A 21670-nucleotide genomic window follows, 5' to 3' on the forward strand; every position below is an offset into this window, starting at 1 on the left:
AATATTTACAGTCTCCATTGTTTGATTCACCGACAAAGGGTCAAACGACAAGGGGTCAAAAACGCGTCAAAGGGTCAAACGACAAAGAGTAAAAAAAATGCGACAAAAGGGCAAATTTTTTTTTAATTTTGACGGTTAGTATTTTTTTAATTATTAATTAAGGTTAGGTCAGGTACATTCTGGGCCGAGCGCTGCGCCTAGAACAGACTGGGGAGCCGAGCGCTGCAGCCACGGGTTAGGTTAGCTAAGACACTTTCTGGCCCGAGCGCAGCGGCTAGGACAGGCTAGGGGGCCGAGCGCTATGGCCACATGGTCAATTATATCCATTTATTTATTATTATTTAGGGTTAGGTTAGGTTAAGACACTTTCTGGGCCGAGTGCTGCGGCTAGGACAGGCTAGGGGGCCGAGCGCTATGGCCAAATGTTCAATTATATCCATTTATTTATTATTATTTAGGGTTAGGTTAGGTTAAGACACTTTCTGGGCCGAGCGCTGCGGCTAGGACAGGCCAGGGGGCCGAGCGCTGCGGCCACGGGTTAGGTTAGTTAAAACAATTTCTGGGCCGAGCGCTGCGGCAACATGGTCAATTATATTGCCAACCCGACCATTATGGAAGCCAGAATCAGACTAAAGTTTTAAATCTTTAAAAAAGTTTGGCGGATTTTTGTGATTAAAATTGCGAGTTTCCTATGAATCAAATCAAAAAATATTTTTATCATTTTGACCTTTTGTCGTTTGACCCTTTGTCGCACTTTTGACCCTTTGTCGTTTGACCCAGTGTCGTTTGACCCTGTGTCGTTTGACCCTGTGTCGTTTGACCCTGTGTCGTTTGACCCTTTGTCGTTTGACCCTGGGTCGTTTGACCCTTTGTCGGTGAATCCATGGTTAGAAGCAGTTTTACATGATAAAGTGACCTTCTCATTTTTCAATTTTTACCACAAACTCTTCCTATATCTTTACAATCTTTGCAACCCAATGTAGACCTTTCATATTTCAAATCATTAATTCTGATGGATGAAATATTTTAATTATGAAATATCAAATGTGTAAAACATTAGGGGGCAAAGATATAGAGATGAAAAAAATTTAATTGGCTAATAAAATTACGAAATTTCTTGTTGTGTCTGTTAAAACTTTTGAATTTGAGAGATTAAGCTGTAAATTTAAGTTTTAAATCTAATCTGAAATAACGAGAGACTTTTTATAACGATTTAAATTAGTGTCTTAGGACTTAGGAGCGGATTTACTATTCAAAAATTCTGACCAAATACAGATTATTATTTGATTTTATTCTCTAAAGATTTCTATTCTTAAACGTTTCGTCTGATCAAGAATAAAAAAATATCCACAGGCTGTAAAGAAGATGAGCGTCGGCTTACATTTGAGACGCGGCTCAAATATGTTTGGTTCCACTTAATGTTTCAATGTTTTAAGATTTAAACAGGTGCTCAATTGAAACCAGTTTTTGGCGGATTTGAGACGCGGCTCAAATTCAATAAATTCGGACTCAAGTTTCTCTTTTTTAAATTTAAATAATATCAATTAGGGTTTCTCTCTAAACATGAATCGCACATATCTGCTTTAAGAAACAATGAGGTTTAAATTCAGAATTAAACAGTATTCACTTTTTAAATTTAGGAAAAAATGATATCTTACACATTATTGATCAGAGAAAGTTTGAAAAGGGGTATATTAATTATTTCCAAATTTGTTCTCAATTATTTAAAAAAAAGTAATTAAGCGTTCAAATTCAAACCGTAGAAAAAACAAAAATAAAAAAACCGGGATAGAGATAAAATACAGCTAACACCCAAAAACATCATAGGTTCGTAAGTATTCCAAATCAAAAACAAGGGTTTGGTTTAGAGTTATGGTCCAAGTGCAGCCGTAGTATATTTGAATTTCCGAGCCGGGTCAACCTTTCCGGTTCCAGTTTGTACTGTATCGCCCGGACATTGGGTAAATAAAGCAGACACTCAATAGGACTAGCCGGTGCAACTAGGTTGATGTGGGTTGGCCCTAAATCACGTCAAACTAAAGTAAATTACACGTAAGATCAAAATGTTTATTAGATCAGACAGGTTCTATTATTGAAAAGCTATTGAGAAGAACGAAGAATGTCTAGCGTGAAACCTGATAAAGGAATTGAGTCTTTGTAACAAACTCTGATTTTCTAATGCCTCTATTTTTTTCACCTGATGGAGTAAACCTTTGATATTTCAAACTTAGATTCTCTCATCTAGCAGAATTCATAGATTGAAATATCTAAGGTCTACGGCATTGGGTTGCGAAGATATAGAGATTAAAAAATCATAGTTTGTGACAAAGACTCAATTCCTTTGCTTTGTTACGTAAAATAAAAATCAAAACTAGAGGAAGTACGAGGTCATAAAGTCGTACAAGTAATGTTGCAAAGTTTTAACCTTTGGCTTCTGTCTAGCTAAGAGTGAAATATTTTTATGAATGCTTTCTATCTATCTATCTATCTATCTAAATATTCTATGGCTGTATCTATCTATCTATCTATCAGAATAATTTATTACTGAAAATATGAAAATGAAGTTGCTTTGAAATACAATATTGCTCAAAAATTATTAGACTGAAGCAATGTTTATTTCAACACAAATCATTGATTTGGATATTTCAATACATATACAATTTCCCACCCTCTCGTTAACAGTAACTATGGTGCATAATAGGTATAGTTTTTTATTTTTGTAAATCGAGAAAATGTTTAAGGTATGATAAAAAAGTCCTCCAGAGCATGAAAATTTACTCGAAGTATAACGATACTAAATTTTTAGTGCGCTTCGCGCCCATCTTCTATTTCTACTTTTAAGTGTGGCTCTGTGACTGAAAGCATCTTCTTCTTGTACAATATAAAACAATAACAAAAAAAATCGCAGATTTAATAATTTTTTTCACTAATTATCAAAATTTAACAAAAAATCAAAAACTTTTGGGCACAAACGCGGACAGACAGACAAGCAAAGTCTATATATATATAGATTATGAAAAATATACCTGTAGTATTGAATAGGTATTGAATATACAGATATTAATTACATAACTAAATAATACAAGGATATCAAGGATATCAGGTTTTGGATCAAAACAGTTTGAAAATTTGAACATAGGCCCGAATGTAATTATTTAATATTCAACAGTCCATTACTCAGTTCTTTTAAGCGAATACGTACTCGTGATTTAAATTAGAATACCTTTTTCATATACCACTTTTTTATATACCGCACTTTTTTTAGATAACACTTTTTTATATACCACTTTTTTAATATACCATTTTTTATATACCATTTTTTTATAAACCACTTTTTTTATTTACCACTTTTTCATATACCACTTTTTCATATACCACTTTTTTTAAATACCACTTTTTTATTTACCACTTTTTGTATATACCACTTTTTTGTCGGTTATACATATATTGTAAAATCTTTTTACTTTTGCGCTGGAAAACAACTTTTTTAACATTTATTTCTGCGTATTAATCTTTACTTGTAAATTGTATGCATTAGTGAGTCAGATGAGAAAGGGCCCACAGGGGTGCAAAAAAAAATATGGTCGAAAAGTGGAAAAAATTCAGTTAAATAAAATACTTTTAAAAACATCTCACGCAAAGTGTATATAATCTAAAAATTATCATTTCCTCTGAATAAAGTATCACACCTTGTTTGACATTAGTATTTGTGTTTTTGCGATTAGAACACTGTTAAATGTATATATATTGTTTTAAACCAGACTTCTGAATAAAAGTATACGAAGAGTGGATAGTAAACTTGGGATTAACTAATACATTCCACGTTGGTTCTTGTGAATAGAGGCTTCAAACTATCATCAAAACAGGGTTAAATATAAACTTTAGTATAACGTTTAGAAATAATGAGAAGGAGGGGGGGGGCAATGCGAACTGACGCGGCCCTGAGGGGCCTCTTTCCATCTTCTTTTTGTTTATTTTTACAATCCCAGACTGAAAACTAAAATATTTATATAAATACAGGCCTCTGCCCTATTCTTGGATTGGAGCCAAATAAATTTTGTATTTTTGATACAATTTTACATGGAACATTTTTTTACGGTTTTGCATTCATTTATTAAAAAACTCGGAAACAGTCTATACATTACAACGCTTGAAATAAAAACTAACATCTGAAGTTGTTTTAATTCTATTCTCGAATTCGAAACTTAATTTATAAATCACTGTAAATTAATCTTTCATCAAAATCCTTACGGATTCAATTATTTTTATTCATTATCGAATAAAACGTTCGAAGCTTTTTGAATTGTGATTCTCTGAAAAAAACGGATGTTTGGTTTAGCCATTCTTAGAAAAAATTTAAATATATCCGTCAATTGGAAAACGTTTGAAATAGACATGATAAGGGTATTCTGAAACCAGATCTAATAAATAGCAATAAGTAGTTGAACTGCGTAGGCTAAGTTGAACCTCTTCTCTAGACAATACTATCTAAATATTTGTACCACGGTATAAAATATGTGTAGATAACAAATCTTAATTTATCAATATATGTTCACTGAAATATTTTGGCTTTTGTTTTTGTTTTGTGTAAAAGTGGTAAAGAAAGAATTGTGAAAGGGATTTTCATAATTTTTTTTAAAATTTGTGCATAATTGTTTAAAAGCAGATTCATTTGTATCAGAATCAACACTTATCCATTCACTACAGTTTGGAAACCCAGCTTTGTCTAGAGTTTTCCTTGTACAAGTAAACCAAGTCAATTTAGATTTTTGAAATCAAGCTAAGAACAAACATTCCCCTAATCAAAATATGAGGCAAATCGGTTTTAGGGTTCCTGAGTTATGATTGGACATCCAAACAAACAGAGATTACTACTTTATATATATATATATATATATAGATACTACGAGAGATGAATATAGATTAGAACAAGAACAAAATAGAAAAATGAAATATATAAATACACAAAAACTAATGTTTGTATCTATAAATATTAAATGTAAAACCAAGATGACAATGTATGAATGCAAGATTGATTTATGTAAAACGATGAGCTGTAATGGAAACCAAGTTGAATAACAATTAAAGAATATGTTTTGATGTTTGATTAATGGGCAATCAAACTCATATTTAATGTCCCTCTTCTTATCTTTCGCGTTGGTTATATCCATGCATCTTCAATCCTTAGTCAACAGATTCAGATGTCGTTATGATTCAGCAAATTTTTCTACTTATTTATTGTCATGTCACCATTAGCAGCTCTTTTAAATCCAAAACAAGCAGTTTATTACTTCTAATGACGAACCAATTTTTGTGATTGCAGGCGTAATTTCATTTGTAGAGTGGCGTGTCTGATTCACAACTGTACCTTTTAAGCCTGTAAACTGATCATGAATGACGGACATATTCTAATTAATCAAAAGATACATTTGTAATTTTTGATATCTTTGATTGCAACCTGTTTTAAATCTTTTACTATTTACTTTCTAGAAGTCGCAAAGAATAAATATTTTCATTCAAATCTTTTAAAACCGCGTTATACTCTCTAGAAATTAAAAACAAGGTACGCTAGATCGTACACTCCGGTTATTAAACTCAATTTTAGAGATAAACACACGGACTACTCTGTCTTCAATGATCAGACACAGGTTTAAAGGGTACCGTTGTGAATACCGGGCCACCTTTTTTACGTTGTCTGCCGTGTATGAATTATGGCAGATGTAAAGTAATGACATACTTCACGATTGTTTTCTTAAAGGAATTGAATCTTTGCAACAAACTTTGATTTTCTAATCCCTTTATCTTTAGATTCCAATGTCGTAAACCTTTGATATTTCAAACTATGAGTTCTGTTAGATCCAATAATATAAGTTTGAAATATCAAAGGTTTACGACATTTGATTTCAAAGATATAGGGATTATAAAATCAGAGTTTTCTGGCGCATGAATTCTTTGAGAAAATATTGTGTAGCGGTAAGATGTCGATCCACAATATAATCAAAATAATGCGTTGATTTGAAATTTGACTCGCAGTAAACAAAACTGAAGAAAAATATCTTAAATTTGATTTAAATAATTGCCTGTGTACTAAAACACTGTTAAATGTATATATATTGTTTTAAACCAGACTTCTGAATAAAAGTATACGAAGAGTGGATAGTAAACTTGGGATTAACTAATACATTCCACGTTGGTTCTTGTGAATAGAGGCTTCAAACTANTATTGACGATTCTCCCTCTCTACTTTAAAAGATTTCTTACTAGATTATGAAACAGTGATAACCAGAAAACTCTGGAATAGGAAGACGAAATTAAAGCAATATTGAAGTGCATTTGATGTTATTACAAAGCAAATAGCTTTACCAGTAAGTTATTAAATTATTGATAAAGTAAAATGGGTCTGTTTACACTGCACAAATCCTGTGCTGCTTGATCATTGAACAATTTAAAGTCTTACCTTGAGTCTAAAAGTCGACTTACTATTCCAGAGTTTTCTGGTTATCACTATACGTATAATGTTTAATTTGAAATCATGTGATTTGGGATCAGATTTGGGATCAGATTTAGAGATCAGATTTGGAGATCAGATTTGGAGATGCGCAAGGTTCAATTTGGTGGCGCACCAAATTGAACCTTGCGTGTATTTTTATTTAACTTTTAATCAGAACAAACTCATTACAGTTCAGCAGAAGGAAATATTTCCATTTACTGATAGCGCTGATTGAAGGATTTATCTCAAATTGGATGATGAGATGGATAAAAAGATAGATGTTACCGCCATACTATTTCTATTGGTTCAGAATAGAAAACAAACACAAACTGAACCCTGATTGAATCAGGCTCTAATGGACTCGGCATACAGGAGAGCAACCCCTAATATTTGCATGTGCAATATAAATAATGTTGATCATTGCATTCTCAAATATATTTTAATATGCTAAAGAGGATTTATTTGTTTGACTAAATGGACTGTAAGCCTACTTTTAAGTGACAAAGATTCTAATTCACAATAGTACCCTTTATTACACCTGTATGCCGAGTTCATTAGCGCCTGATCCAATCAGGGTTCAGTCATGTGTTTAGTGTCTATTCTGAACCAGTAGAAATAGTATGGCGGTAACATCTATCTTTCTATCTATTTCATTATCCAATAAGAGATATGAATCCTTCAATCGGCGCTATCAGTAAATGGAAATATCTACTTCTACTGAACCTATAGTGTTTAAAGCTGTGTCTGATCATGTATGGATGAGATACCCATGTAAATAGTTTTGAATATTGACTATCATAATGAGACAAAGGTTTAAAGGATATCGTTGTGAACCTGGCATTGACATCTTGGCATGGGAGGGTCACTTGAAATTACAATTACTTTAAATAGTGTCGAACTTGTCATAACTTGTATTTTATTAAACTATTTTTTTTAGCAAATATTTACTCTTATTTAACTGGCTGTGCACTGTAAAGGTTGCTTGAAAAAGAGAAGATAAATATAGTAAATAATAGATTTAGATTCGTGCAGTGTTTTTCTACCATTTCAAGTTGGGAGGAAAGAAAGTATTATTTTGACATTTAGTTTTACAATATGAAATATCAACATTAATTATTTACAAGAAAATATAGTTTCCTGTCTTATTAATGAAGGCTCGGCTCACGGGTTTTAATACTTTTTTTTATAAATATTTTATCTGTTTCATCATGTAGATATTTAATATATATCCATTTCCTAGGCTTTCAAATAAAATATTTTTGATTTCCACATACAGTTTAAACAAAACACAGATGTAGTTATTAATGATATTGATTAGCAATTACAGAAATTCATATTGGCTAGAATTTATCCATTTACTAAGGCTTTTAAGTTAAATATTTTCATTTCTTCATAAGTTTAAAAAACACAAATATTGATAATTGATAATATTGACTAGCAATAACAGAAATTCAAAACGGCTGGATATTAGAAACAGCTGATGTGGTTTCTCTACAAAATTTACTTGTGCATTTCTACTGCAGGAAAACATATAATGATAATCAGAATTAAACACTTTCAAACCTAGAAAAAAAGACAATATGTTCCATGATTATTAATCAGATGAAGGTTTTAATGGATCGGTTCATCCGTATTGACGTTTAAATTGGATACAAACAAAAAGACAAGCAGAGTTAATAAGGATGCTTGGGTGATAACAAATGTATAGTTGGATGAGGGTGAAACTTAGTTATTGTTAAGAAGAGATTTAAACCCCTGAATAACGCGAGGAAAGAAAATTGACTTGATATTTTCCTAAACCTTCCACACCACATTTAGTTCGGATACACCTTAGGTCGGTTTCCTTTTTTCAGTTTCCATAGCATAAAAGAAGGAAGCAGAGTGGATAAAATAAAGTTTAAAATCAAATCATTTTTTTCAAAACTTCTTTAAACTATCGAATTATATTTTAATTATGGTTTATTGCATACATACACCCAATTCTTTCTATCAATAATATATTAAGTAGAAATATCTGGCGTTGCCCTTGCCTATCATTCTTTTAATAATACATTTGACTCTCATTCTCAGCTCTTACATACGCTCTAGGCTTTAGATACGTTTTCGGTTTAAACATTATATTATTGATCACGTTGTGATTCAAAAGTTGCAAGGTCTCACGTAAATATTTACCCGCATTGTCCCAATTACTTCTTCTAAACTAACGCTAGAGAGAAGTGCTTTATAGCCCTATAATGTAAATGCCTGAGATTACCTAAAGTAAAAATGATAAGTAAGATAAAAGCCTAGGCGTACCGACCCTGTAAACTCGACTGTGGCTTTAAATTTGATGCAATTTTTTGTAGCTGCAGTCTTGAGCTATGTGAGGTACGCGAACAAATAAAAAATAAAACTGACAGGTTTAGATATTTTTGAATAGAATAGAATAGAATAGAATAGAATAGTTATAGGATAGGATAGAATAGAATAGAATAGAATAGAATAGAATAGAATAGAATAGAATAGAATAGAATAGAATAGAATAGAATAGAATAGAAAGAATAGAATAGAATAGAATAGAATAGAATAGAATAGAATAGAATAGAATAGAATAGAATAGAATAGAATAGAATAGAATAGAATAGAATAGAATAGAATAGAATAGAATAGAATAGAATAGAATAGAATAGAATATAATAGAATAGAATATAATAGAATAGAATATAATAGAATAGAATAGAATAGAATAAAATAGAATAGAATAGAATAGGATAGAATAGAATAGAACAGGATAAAAGGGTACAAAAAAGACAGGTGCAGAAGGGGAAGAGTCGTGAATATTTAATATATATAATGTTTGCATCCCTCCTCATCTCTTCCTCACGTGAAACTAACTTTTATCGTATACATATTTTCCAAAAGATACGTAATAACCTTATGCTTAGTACTAGCTTGGGAACCCAGCGTTGTCCAGGTTACTCCCGCCTTTTAATCGCACTTGAGTTACTTCTGTCTTTTAATCGCACTTGAGTTACTTCCGCCTTTTACTCGCACTCGGTCTTAATCTATAATTTTAGTTCTTTTTTCCCTAAAAATCGACCCACTTAACTTAAAATCTCTAAACAAAAGCTAAGAAATCTCCCGTGGTTCTCCCGAGTTCCTCGATCAAAATTTGAGGCAAATTTCTCCAGGGGTTCATAAGTTATGATCGGACAAACAAACAGACAGACACCCAAACAGAGATTACAACTTTATATAGTTAGATATTTCTATTTTACTACTTAAACGTAAAGCTTACCAAGAAATGAAAATACGTAAAATCGTTTATTGTTGAAAATGGGGTCGAAAGTAAAGGCTGATTTACCCTGTCCTGTCAAAATGGAATATTTGGCAGGTTAAAAATAGTTTAAATTCGTGATAATAAATGATTAATTTTAATCTTAATTTAACCCACGTTATTAAATAGTTAGAAAATGAATGAATCATTGAATGCAAAATTTCTAAGAAACCTTATTTTTAGGTTGTTATCTTTATCATACAGGGCCGGATACCCATAAAAAGGATATTTAGTTAAATATGGTAGAGATTTTTCGCATTTTATAATCGCAATGTTTTCATCAAATATTCATTAAATCTCCTACTTTGTTGGTAAGGAATCATTAAATTAAAACCCTAAAGACTGGACCCTTCTCTCCTCTAAACTTTGGTTTATTTCAAGTGCCGGGCTGGCTTTTGAGCAGCTTGAGCAAGCTGTACAGTACACGCACAGACTAAGGCAGTACACCAAATGAATCAGTCCTTCTTGGGAGATTGTAGTCTACCCCCCCCCTTCCCACGCCGCTATTCAAAAAGAGGAAATTTGACGCATTGTATCCATAAACAATTTAACTATTAATATTTACAAAATTTCTGCAAAACCTCCTTGGCAAGATGGCCTGACCTAATCGCAGCGCTTGGCCCAGAAGTGTTTAACCTAACTAAGGGGAAAGGGCTGGTATAATACTGGAATGTGGTTCGGTCTAATCAGTTAATGATAATATTTTTGGGTCGATGTGAATTACAATCTAATCTACGCGGTATTCGTCCAGGAACCGAATTTCATGAATTTGAGCTACGTCACTGAATTACCTACTGCCAGTTCAAATTTGAACCACCGGATTTAAAGTTAAAGATTAAGGAAGATCGATGATTTAACTTTGAACCGGCGGTAGGCAGTTCAAATTTATTAAATTTGATCCCAGATCATCCTGGAACCAGATTTAATGAATAGTTCAACCACTTCGCTACAGCTTGAACAAGACTGGCGAACAGGAGAAGTGGTTGAACTAAGTGGTTCAACTAACAAGTTCTCGCAGTTCATTAAATCTAGTCACGGGTTCACATTTTTCGATCCATATACCAACAGGACTGAATTAAAGTATAAATTAATTATAAAGATTACTATTCCTTTAAAATCATGGAAAAATTAACCCTAGTTCTGGAATTTTTAAACTGTGGTCTGCTTTCAAAATCAACAATTTCCAGTCAGATTTCAATTTATGAAATGCAAATTAACGATCCGAACATCCAATATCTATATAATTCTTTAAGATTTATAGAAAAAAATTCGTGTAAACTTCTTTGAAAAACACAATGTACACTTTGGACACGTCATTAGATATAACTATCAAAATATAATTATTCTCTAATGTTTAGTTAGACACTCTGTAGTTTTGTTTCAATGTTATTTTATCTCAATGTTTGAGTTAAAAGTTTAAAGCAAAAATATATGTACAGTTCTCTATCTATCTATCTATCTATCTATTCAGCTGTATTCCTGCCTCGGGTCTTCCTAGGATATATATTCTTGAAAAGTTTGTTTTTTATCAATAATTGATTAGACGCCTTGTAACATCAGTATTCACAAAACATTGTTAATTTACTCAAACTTGCAAAACAACTTTAAAGGAGTTTTTAATATTAAATGATACAAAATTTGCAATACTTAAGGATTATCCTGGTATACCTGGATTATCCCGGTATACATGGATAACCCCGGTATAGCAGGATTACCCTTGTATACCTGGATTAGCCCGGTTTACAAGGATAACCCCGGTTTGTAAGAATTATCCAGATATGCAAGGATTACCCCAGTATAAAAGAAATATCGCGCTATGCAAGGATTACCCCGGTATAAAAGGATTACCTCGGTATACAAGGATTACCCTGCTATACAAGGATTACCCCGGTATATAAGGATTACCCTGGTATAAAGGATTACCTTGGTATACAAGGATTACCCTGCTATACAAGGATTACCCCGGTATAAAAGGATTACCCCGGTATAAAAGGATTACCTTGGTATACAAGGATTACCTTGCTAAACAAGGATTACCCCAGTATACAAGGATTACCCTGGTATAAAAGGATTACCCCGGTATACAAGGATTACCCCGGTATACAAGGATTACCCCGGTATACAAGGATTTCCCCGGTATACAAGGTTTACCCTGGTATAAAAGGATTACCTTGGTATACAAGTATTACCCTGCTATACAAGGATTACCCCGGTATACAAGGATTACCCTGGTATAAAAGGATTACCCCGGTATACAAGGATTACCCCGGTATACAAGGACTACCCCGGTATACAAGGATTACCCCGGTATACAAGGATTACCCCGGTATACAAGGATTACCCCGGTATACAAGGATTACCCTGGTATAAAAGGATTACCCAGGTATACAAGGATTACCCCGGTATACAAGGATTACCCCGGTATACAAGGATTACCCCGGTGCTTTTGTTCATGTTGTTTCTATTTGATGAATTATTCATTCTAGGATGTTAATAATTAATGAGGCACTATGCTCGGGAGCGGGATTTGAGAATATTTGAAATAAATAATAAATGAAACAGCACTGTGTGTGCGCAGAAATTTCTAACAACTACTAAAACAGAAGTTTTAGCATCCATAGATAGATAAAACATCTTCAGCATTCAAACATAGATAAACATCCCTTATATAACCATTCATAGTTAGATAAAAAATCGCTAGAATTCAAACATAGATAAACATCCTTTATATATCCATTCATAGATAGATAAAACATTGCTAGAATTCAAACATAGATAAATATCTCTTATGTATCCATCCATAGATAGATAAAACATCTTTAGCATTCAAACATAGATAAACATCCCATATATATCCATCCATAGATAGATAAAATATCTCTTGCATTCAAACATAGATAAACATCTTTTACATTTCCATTCATAGATAGATAAAACATCCCTAGCATTCATACATAGATAAACATCTCTTTTATATCCATTCATAGTCCCTGATATCCATAGAAAATTTAAAACTTCCCTTGTATCCTTAAATAGAGAAAACATCCCTCGTTACCATAGATAGATAAAACATCCCTTGTATCCATAAATAGATAAAACATCCCTTGTTACCATAGATAGAGAAAATATTCCTTAAAAAATTAAAAAGGTCTAAAAAGAGAAATTTTAGACAAAGTGCGGATAATAATAAGCGGGCGTGACAAGTGTAGTAATACCTTTTCAGCTTTTCAAATTTGGTTTTAAGTGTGGTCTTAGCTAACACGGGAATTCAAGGAAAAATACACCATTAAAGAGGCTGTCCACGTATTTTGAATCGACCCTCCATTTCAAGAATTTTAATTCCTGATTCATAACGGTACCCCCGCACAATATTGAATATACGTGCTAGGCCAACCTAGTTTGGTGCTAGGCGGTCCTAGTTTGGACTGTACCGCCAATTTTCAATTTTTGAAGCGGCTGACCTGTGTGGTCTGACCGTAAAGACAAAGGTATATTTTTGTTTCTCTGTCTGAATATTGGTAACTTTTGATTGTGGTTTCTTTCTTGAAAGTACCTTGCGGATATATGCAACAGAGACAATAGAGAAAATTTGCCGAGTTTATCATTTTTATGATAAGAAAATGACAAATCATCCTCATTGTTGCACAGGTAAGGTGTTCAAGTTTCCGTTGTGCATCAGACATTTAACTCTTTCATTTGGCGGTGAAATTAATTCATCTTGGACAGTTGGTGTAGATTTTAATAGAAAATATTCAGAACTATGATCGATCATATTGCTCATGAAGAAAGTTAAAACTAAGACGGAATAAATTTAATGAAAAAAATGTTTATTCTTAATATTTGGAAAACTTGCTTTATATTGTTGTTTCTTTATTAAACGTAATTCTAATTACAATAATAATAATCATAATAATTACATTTTCTCTACACAAAGTAGATATAATTTAGTGTATTGGGACCAATGAGAGGAGGGGAGGGGGGGGGGGAGGCGGGGCTTAATTATAAAAAATTAAACTTATTTGATTTGTTTTAATTTTCACTTGTCATTTTCCTTGTCCCCCCTTATCCCTCCATATCCCTCCTTGTCCTTCCTTATCACGGGCTTATCCCTCCTTTTCCCTCCTTTTCCCTCCCTGTCCCTCCTTGTCACTGCTTATCCCTCCTTATCCCTCCGTTTTCCCTTCTTTTCCCTCCTGTCATTCATTGTCCTTCCTTATCCATCCCTGTCCCTCCTTGTCCCTCCTTGTCCTTCCTTATCCCCCTCCTTGTCAGTCCTTGTCCCTCCTTGTCCCTCCTTGTCTCTCCTTGCCCCTCTTTGTCCCTCCTTGTCCCTCCTTGTCCCTCCTTGTCCCTCTTTGTCCCTCCTGGTCGCTCCTTGTCCCTCCTTGTCCCTAGTTAACATGTCCAATTAAACCTCTGCAAGATTTCCCTCCTTGTCATTCATTGTCCTTCCTTATTCCTCCCTGTCCCTCCTTGTCCTTCCTTATCCCCTCCTTGTCCCTCCTTGTCCCTTCTTGTCCCTCCTTGTCCCTCCTTGTCCCTCCTTGTCCCTCCTTGTCCCTCCTTGTCCCTCCTTGTCCCTCCTTGTCCCTCCTTGTCCCTCCTTGTCCCTCATTGTCCCTACTTGTCTCTCCTTGTACCTCCTTGTCCCTCCTTGTCCCTAGGATATGTTTAATTCTTTAGCTGAACATTCTCGCTGGATATATGAGTCTGACTGAGGGTCCTCTCGTAGTTAGAATAAAGCCAGCGGAGAGTTCGGAGCTACAGGGTGCACGGATAGGTTAGCTCCGGGTATTCTTTATAACAGGGAGAGGTAAACTCCGGGTATTCTCCTCAATAGGGAGAGGTTAGCTCCGGGTATTCTCCTCAATAGGGAGAGGTTAGCTCCGCTTATCTTATTTAATAGTATGGGTTGTCTCTGGGTGTACTGCATAACTTTGACAGGTTAGCTCTTGGTGTACTCCGTACCAGGATAATTTATCTATTGGTGTACTGTATACCAGGATAGTTTATCTCTTGGCGTACTGTATACCAGGATAGTTTATCTCCTGGTGTACTGTATACCAGGATAGTTTATCTCTTGGTGTACTGTATACCAAAATAGTTTATCTCTTGGTGTACTGTATACCAGGATAGTTTATCTCTTGGTGGTTTATAAGCTAGTTCCGGTGTACTGTACAATATGATAAATTAGCTCTAGGGTTAGTTTTACCAGGTATATGCTAGCTCAGGGTATCTTGTAAATCTAGGTAGGTTAGCTCAAGGTATACTTTGCATCAAGGATAGGTTGTCTCTATAAACCAACCTCATTTGCCAAATTGTTAAAAAGACTTTAAAGTTGGAATGTTGCATGATGAGCTTTAATTTCTCCCAGATGAATGGGGTAAACTGTGAACCCTCTTCAAGATTTTGAGGATTAAAATCTTAAATTTTGGATAAACAGCAAAACATATTTTAGCTGAAAAAGATTAAGAGGAAATATTGTTTCTTAACAATAAAATTTTTTTGTCTCATTAGTATCTTCTAAACAAGATGTGTATTTAAGATTCAACAAGTCCATCACACAATATGGTTAAGGTTCAGAAAAGGGATCTCAAAATTCAAGAATTTTTATATTTGATTCCCCCCCCCCCCTTATATGTCCCCGTACTGTACTAGCAGTAAATCTAAAACACAGTTTATGTTTCTGTTCTAGATTTTGTTAATTGTAAAAATATTGAGAAAATAAGGAGAAAATCTTCCAAATTTTTTAATGCAAAGATAAAAAAAACATGCCGAGGAAAGAAAATAATATTTTCTGCAGAAAATAAATTTTTTTTGACCTTCTCCTTCTCTGTCTAGTGGAAGGTGGTTTGTCTAATAGTTTTAACACAGTGCAGTTCAAGACCTGGAACTTTTGAAGTACAATTCAATTTACGAAACTGAGTTGGGAACATGATGATATCCCGTTCCCATTTTTTAGACAAAACTTGAAAAATCAAGGGAAACAGAAAGATGGACGTGATTTTCAAATGAAATTTCTCTTTAAAATTTTGAAAATGAAATATTACACAAAATGCAGCTCATCTAAAGAACTTATTTCGAATCCCGTATTTTTTTTTCTTCGAAATGTCTTGATTGGCTCAAATGGTCAGTTATAATGTAAATTTGATAATAAAGACGACAGGCCGGTATTCAGTGTTTAAGCTTTTTCACATACTAAACGTCGTTTTTTGTATTAATAATGTATTTCTAGATGGTGCAATGTCCTTAAATTGAGGGGGGGGGGGACAATGCCAAAATTTATGGTGTTAAAAAATTGAAGAAATTGAATCTTTGCCACAAACTTTGATATTCTACTCCCTTTCAAAATAATGTTGGAGACTTATTTTAAACTATGAATATTGTTGGATCAAATAGTGAAAGTTTGAGATAAAAAGGTTGAAACCATCAGGTTGCAAAGAAATATGGATAAGAAAATTTGAGTTTGTAGCGTTGACTTATTTCCTTTGGTCGGTAAATATTTGGGTGTAATTCTCTGAATTGTACAAAACAAAGAATGCATTTTTTATTGAGAACAAATATTGTTATCTCTGATTCTTTTGTATTTAGTTTTCTCGTATATGTATTAGAAATAGTCCGTTGTAAACTATACAACTTTACATATTAGACCTTTAGAAAATAGCAGCATTGTACTTTTCCAGTGAAACAAATATAATCGAGTTTTTGCAAAGTTATTTTTAAGGACGCAAGCATAACATTTTATTTCTTTCACTGAAAGGATTGAATCTCTGATTTTCTAATCCTTTTATTAAAGTTTGAACAACCAAAGGTGTACACCATCAGAACTGGGAACTTTTGAATTGGATATCCTTAATTCCTATCGGTTAATTAGTCTGGAACAAGAGAAGAACAAGCATTGTTTGGAGATCAAGCATTGATCTCAATATCCACCATTCTAGAGTTTTCAGCTCAGGTTGCATGGAAATAGGGATTGTTGGGTGTAAAAATTCAAATTTGGAAATCGTATCGTAAAATCATTTTTACCTTATTTAATCAATAAAACATGACGATTAATAATTAAAAAATTAATAATTAATAATTACTGTACCTGATTCTATTTTCATATATATTGTTCTCTGGTGAAGGGAATATAATATATATATATATATATTTTTATTATATTATATATTATTATTATTTATAATAAGCATTGAATATCAAAGAAAATGTAGATAGATAATTATATATTTATAATTACCTTGTTCTCAGTTATTTCTTCATTCACTCTCCTACCGCCTCCCTTTCCACTTCCAAACATTTTCCTTCCCGCCTTTCTTCCTTTTCCACATAACTTAACCTTGCCATTTTCCCTCCACTCCCGCCTTTCGTCCTTGCTCTCTCACCTACAATCCTGTCCGCTCCCTCCTTCCTCCCTTCCCATCTCTCCATCAACCTTTTCTCTCTCTATTTTCTCCTCCAATACACCTCTCACTTCTCATTCTATTTCCTCCTCAAATATACCTCTCTCATCCTTCTATTTCCTCCTCCAAATTCCTCTCTTCTCCTTGTATTTCCTCATCCAATATAACTCTTTACTCCTTCTATTTCCTCCTCCAATATCCATCTCTTCTCTCTCTATTTCCAACTCCAATATCCCTTTCTTCTCTCTCTTTTTCCTCCTCCAATAAAGCTTTCTTCTCTGTCTTTTTCCTCCTCCAATATAACTCTCTTCTCTTTCTATTTCCTCCTACAATATGCTTTTCTTCTCCAATACCCCTCTCTTCTCACACAATTTCCTCCTTCTAGATACCTCTCTTCTCTTTCTATTTTCTCCTACAATATACCTCTCTTCTCTCTATTTTCTTCTCCAATATACCTCTCTTCTCTCTCTATTTTCTCCTAGACTTTAGTTAGTGCATGACATAAAGAAGTTTTTGTATTTTTCCTATCCATGATTTCTTCCATCATATTTAAATTATCTTAATCCTATCCGTATTCCTTTATTCCTCTCTCCATATTTCTTTTATCATCTCAATATTTCTTTCATCCAATCCAATTAATATATAAATCCTCAATATTTCCTTCACATAATCCAAATCATCAAACATATCCTCTCCGTATTATTTATACCTCATCCATATTTCTTTAATCATATTCCTTTCATCGTTTCCAAATAATCTATAAAATCCCATTCGTATTTCTTTCAGCCGATCCCAGTAATCCATATTTCTTCCAAACTATCGATAATTTTACGATATTCCTTTGTTCCTATCCATTTTTTAAAAATCCCATCCACATATCTTAAATAATCTCCATTTTTCTTTCATTCTATTCAAATTATCTATAAATTCCTGTCCGGGTTCATTTATATAACATCTACCTATTTCTGTTATTCTCTTCTTTAATTTTTTTTTGAATCCTTTCCATCAGGCCATAATCCCTTTAGCCTTTCCATACTTTCACTGTCTTGTCCAGATTAATTCAAAAATTCTATTAATATTTTCTAAATCCTATCCATATATTTTTGTTTACCTTATGAAAATATATTTTGTTTTTACCTATTTATAATTCATAAGTCATATTGTTTTTAAATTTTTATCCACACTTTTTTAATCCTATCCTAGTATTTCTTTTATCGAATCCATGTTACTTTAATCCTATCCATATTCTTTTAAACCTATCCATATTTTTAATATTTTAAACACAATTCTTTAATCCTATCCAAAATTCCTTAATCCTGTCCATCCATCATATTCAAAATCAATTTAATCCAATCCATATTTCCCTAATCCTCTTCATGTTCATTATAAATCCCATTCATATTCTAATATTTGTAAATTCCTTCTTTCTCTTTATATTTTCTTAACTGTAAACGGAGAAAAAGCTATGATTGCTTCAGAGGATAGTTAAATTATGTTATTACATTTAATGCAGTGTAATAAAGATAAATATCAAGGATCAAATATTTAAATATATCACTTTAATTTATCTTTATTATATCTTAAAGAAAATTTTAAATGTTTATTAACATGATCTTAAAAATTTAAACATTAGCTTTTCATCTTTTATCTTTTATCCTCTGCGTGGCAGGGGGGGGGGGACAATGCCAAAATTTATGGTGTTAAAAAATTGAAGAAATTGAATCTTTGCCACAAACTTTGATATTCTACTCCCTTTCAAAATAATGTTGGAGACTTATTTTAAACTATGAATATTGTTGGATCAAATAGTGAAAGTTTGAGATAAAAAGGTTGAAACCATCAGGTTGCAAAGAAATATGGATAAGAAAATTTGAGTTTGTAGCGTTGACTTATTTCCTTTGGTCGGTAAATATTTGGGTGTAATTCTCTGAATTGTACAAAACAAAGAATGCATTTTTTATTGAGAACAAATATTGTTATCTCTGATTCTTTTGTATTTAGTTTTCTCGTATATGTATTAGAAATAGTCCGTTGTAAACTATACAACTTTACATATTAGACCTTTAGAAAATAGCAGCATTGTACTTTTCCAGTGAAACAAATATAATCGAGTTTTTGCAAAGTTATTTTTAAGGACGCAAGCATAACATTTTATTTCTTTCACTGAAAGGATTGAATCTCTGATTTTCTAATCCTTTTATTAAAGTTTGAACAACCAAAGGTGTACACCATCAGAACTGGGAACTTTTGAATTGGATATCCTTAATTCCTATCGGTTAATTAGTCTGGAACAAGAGAAGAACAAGCATTGTTTGGAGATCAAGCATTGATCTCAATATCCACCATTCTAGAGTTTTCAGCTCAGGTTGCATGGAAATAGGGATTGTTGGGTGTAAAAATTCAAATTTGGAAATCGTATCGTAAAATCATTTTTACCTTATTTAATCAATAAAACATGACGATTAATAATTAAAAAATTAATAATTAATAATTACTGTACCTGATTCTGACAAGTTAATAATATTTTCAAGAAAAGAATAAGAGAACTTTTTTTTGAGGGGGTAAAAATTCAAGATAACATTTGCGTAAACTTTCGGAGGTTTGNCCCTTCCTTATAGTTTAAATATTTTTCCTTTCCTGTTGCATGGTGTTCTCACATTGGTTAAAAAGATAGTTGTCATTAACCGTAAATTTTTGGGTGACCTTCAAAGTTTTCCTAAGGAGTTAAATAAAAAAAATATTCTTTTATCTTTTATCTTCGATAAATAGGGTTTGTTGGTTTAAACACTTTTGATAAAAATAATATTCATAAACAGAAATAAAACTTTTTTATCATTCAAAATATCAGAAAATGTATAAAATTTACGTTTTTATGCTCTGATTGCTGTTCCCAATGTCTGCTCAGAAAACAACGTAAAAACAAATTATTTTATTACAATTCGCTCAATAAACATTTCTGCAATATCAACAACATTTTTATAATGAAATTTAATTCCGAAAATAAACTTGTCTTTATTGATTGGATGTTTAATAATATAATTCTGATAATATATGTTTTCTTATGAAAATTATTATTGATAATCTAAATTATTTCAGATATTGAAATCACAAAGAAATAGTTTGAATTTGAGCCAGGTTTCACAGACCACCAGGTCTAAAGAAATTGGTTTAAGGTAAGAAACAATTTATACATACATATACAATATCCATGGAAATATGAAAAAGTGCAAAATCTAATCCGGGATAGGGTTTAGGATAGAGTTTAGGATTGGGTTCAGGATAGGGTTCTGAATATATGGTTCAGGATAGGGTTCAAGATAAGGTTCAGAATAGGGTTCATGATAAGGTTCAGGATAGGGTTCAGGATAGGGTTCAGGATAGGGTTCAGGATTGGGTTCAGGATTGGGTTCAGGATAGGATTCAGAATAGAGTTCAGGTTTGTGTTCAGGATAGGGTTCAGGATACGGTTCAAGATAGGGTTAAGGATACGGTTCAGGATAGGGTTCAGGATACGGTTCAGGATAAGGTTCAGGATAGGGTTCAGGATAGGGTTTATGAAAGGGTTCAGGATAAGGCTCCGGAAAGGGTTCAGAATAGGGTTCAGGATAGAGTTTACGATTGGGTTCAGGATAGGGTTCATGATAGGGTTTAGGATAGGGTTCATGATAGGGTTCAGGATAGGATTCAGGATAGGGTTCAGGATAGGATTCAGGATAGGGTTCAGGATAGGATTCAGGATAGAGTTCAGGATAGGATTCAGGATAGGGTTCAGGATAGGGTTCAGGATAGGGTTCAGGATAGGGTTCAGGATAGGGTTCAGGATAGGGTTCAGAATAGGGTTGAAAAAGAACAAAAGAGTTCAAAAGATCAACGTTATTTTAGATCTTTTAAACAACGTAATGAAAGGTTTCATCAAAAATGTATAAAAACTGTTTTGTAACTGTTATTATTACAAGGTTTCATTCAAATTGTTTAATGTACAAATAAATATTTAGCATTCAAAACTGCATGTGTCAAATTTAGCATCCTAGAACAAAGCCACAAAAAAATTCAAAAATCTGATTTATTTCTCATTTGAAGTTCATACGGACTAATCTAAGCAATAAATAAAAATATGAAGACAGTAGTATAGGAAGGTCTAAACCAACTTGTGAAACATGCTAAATAGCTTTAAAAACATAGGCCTAATCTTTAAAACGTATTTGATGACTTTAAAAAAGTTTTTGACGACTTCAAATACGTTTTTGATAACTTTCAGAACGTTATTGATTAGTTTAAAAATGTGCAGAGTAACTAGTAAAATGACTGTTTATTTTGTAAACCAAGTTACTTGTAAAGCGTGTTCTTTAGTGTATAAAACTGAAAGACCAACTTTTAAAACGGTCTGTCTTGTTTTTGTAGAATGTTTCGACTCACTTACAAAACGTGTTAAAACTTTTAACACGTGTAAATCATTCTTGG

The sequence above is a fragment of the Eurytemora carolleeae genome, unplaced genomic scaffold, assembly GCF_000591075.1.
Source record: "Eurytemora carolleeae unplaced genomic scaffold, Eaff_2.0 scaffold23, whole genome shotgun sequence".
Lineage (NCBI taxonomy): Eukaryota > Metazoa > Arthropoda > Copepoda > Calanoida > Temoridae > Eurytemora > Eurytemora carolleeae.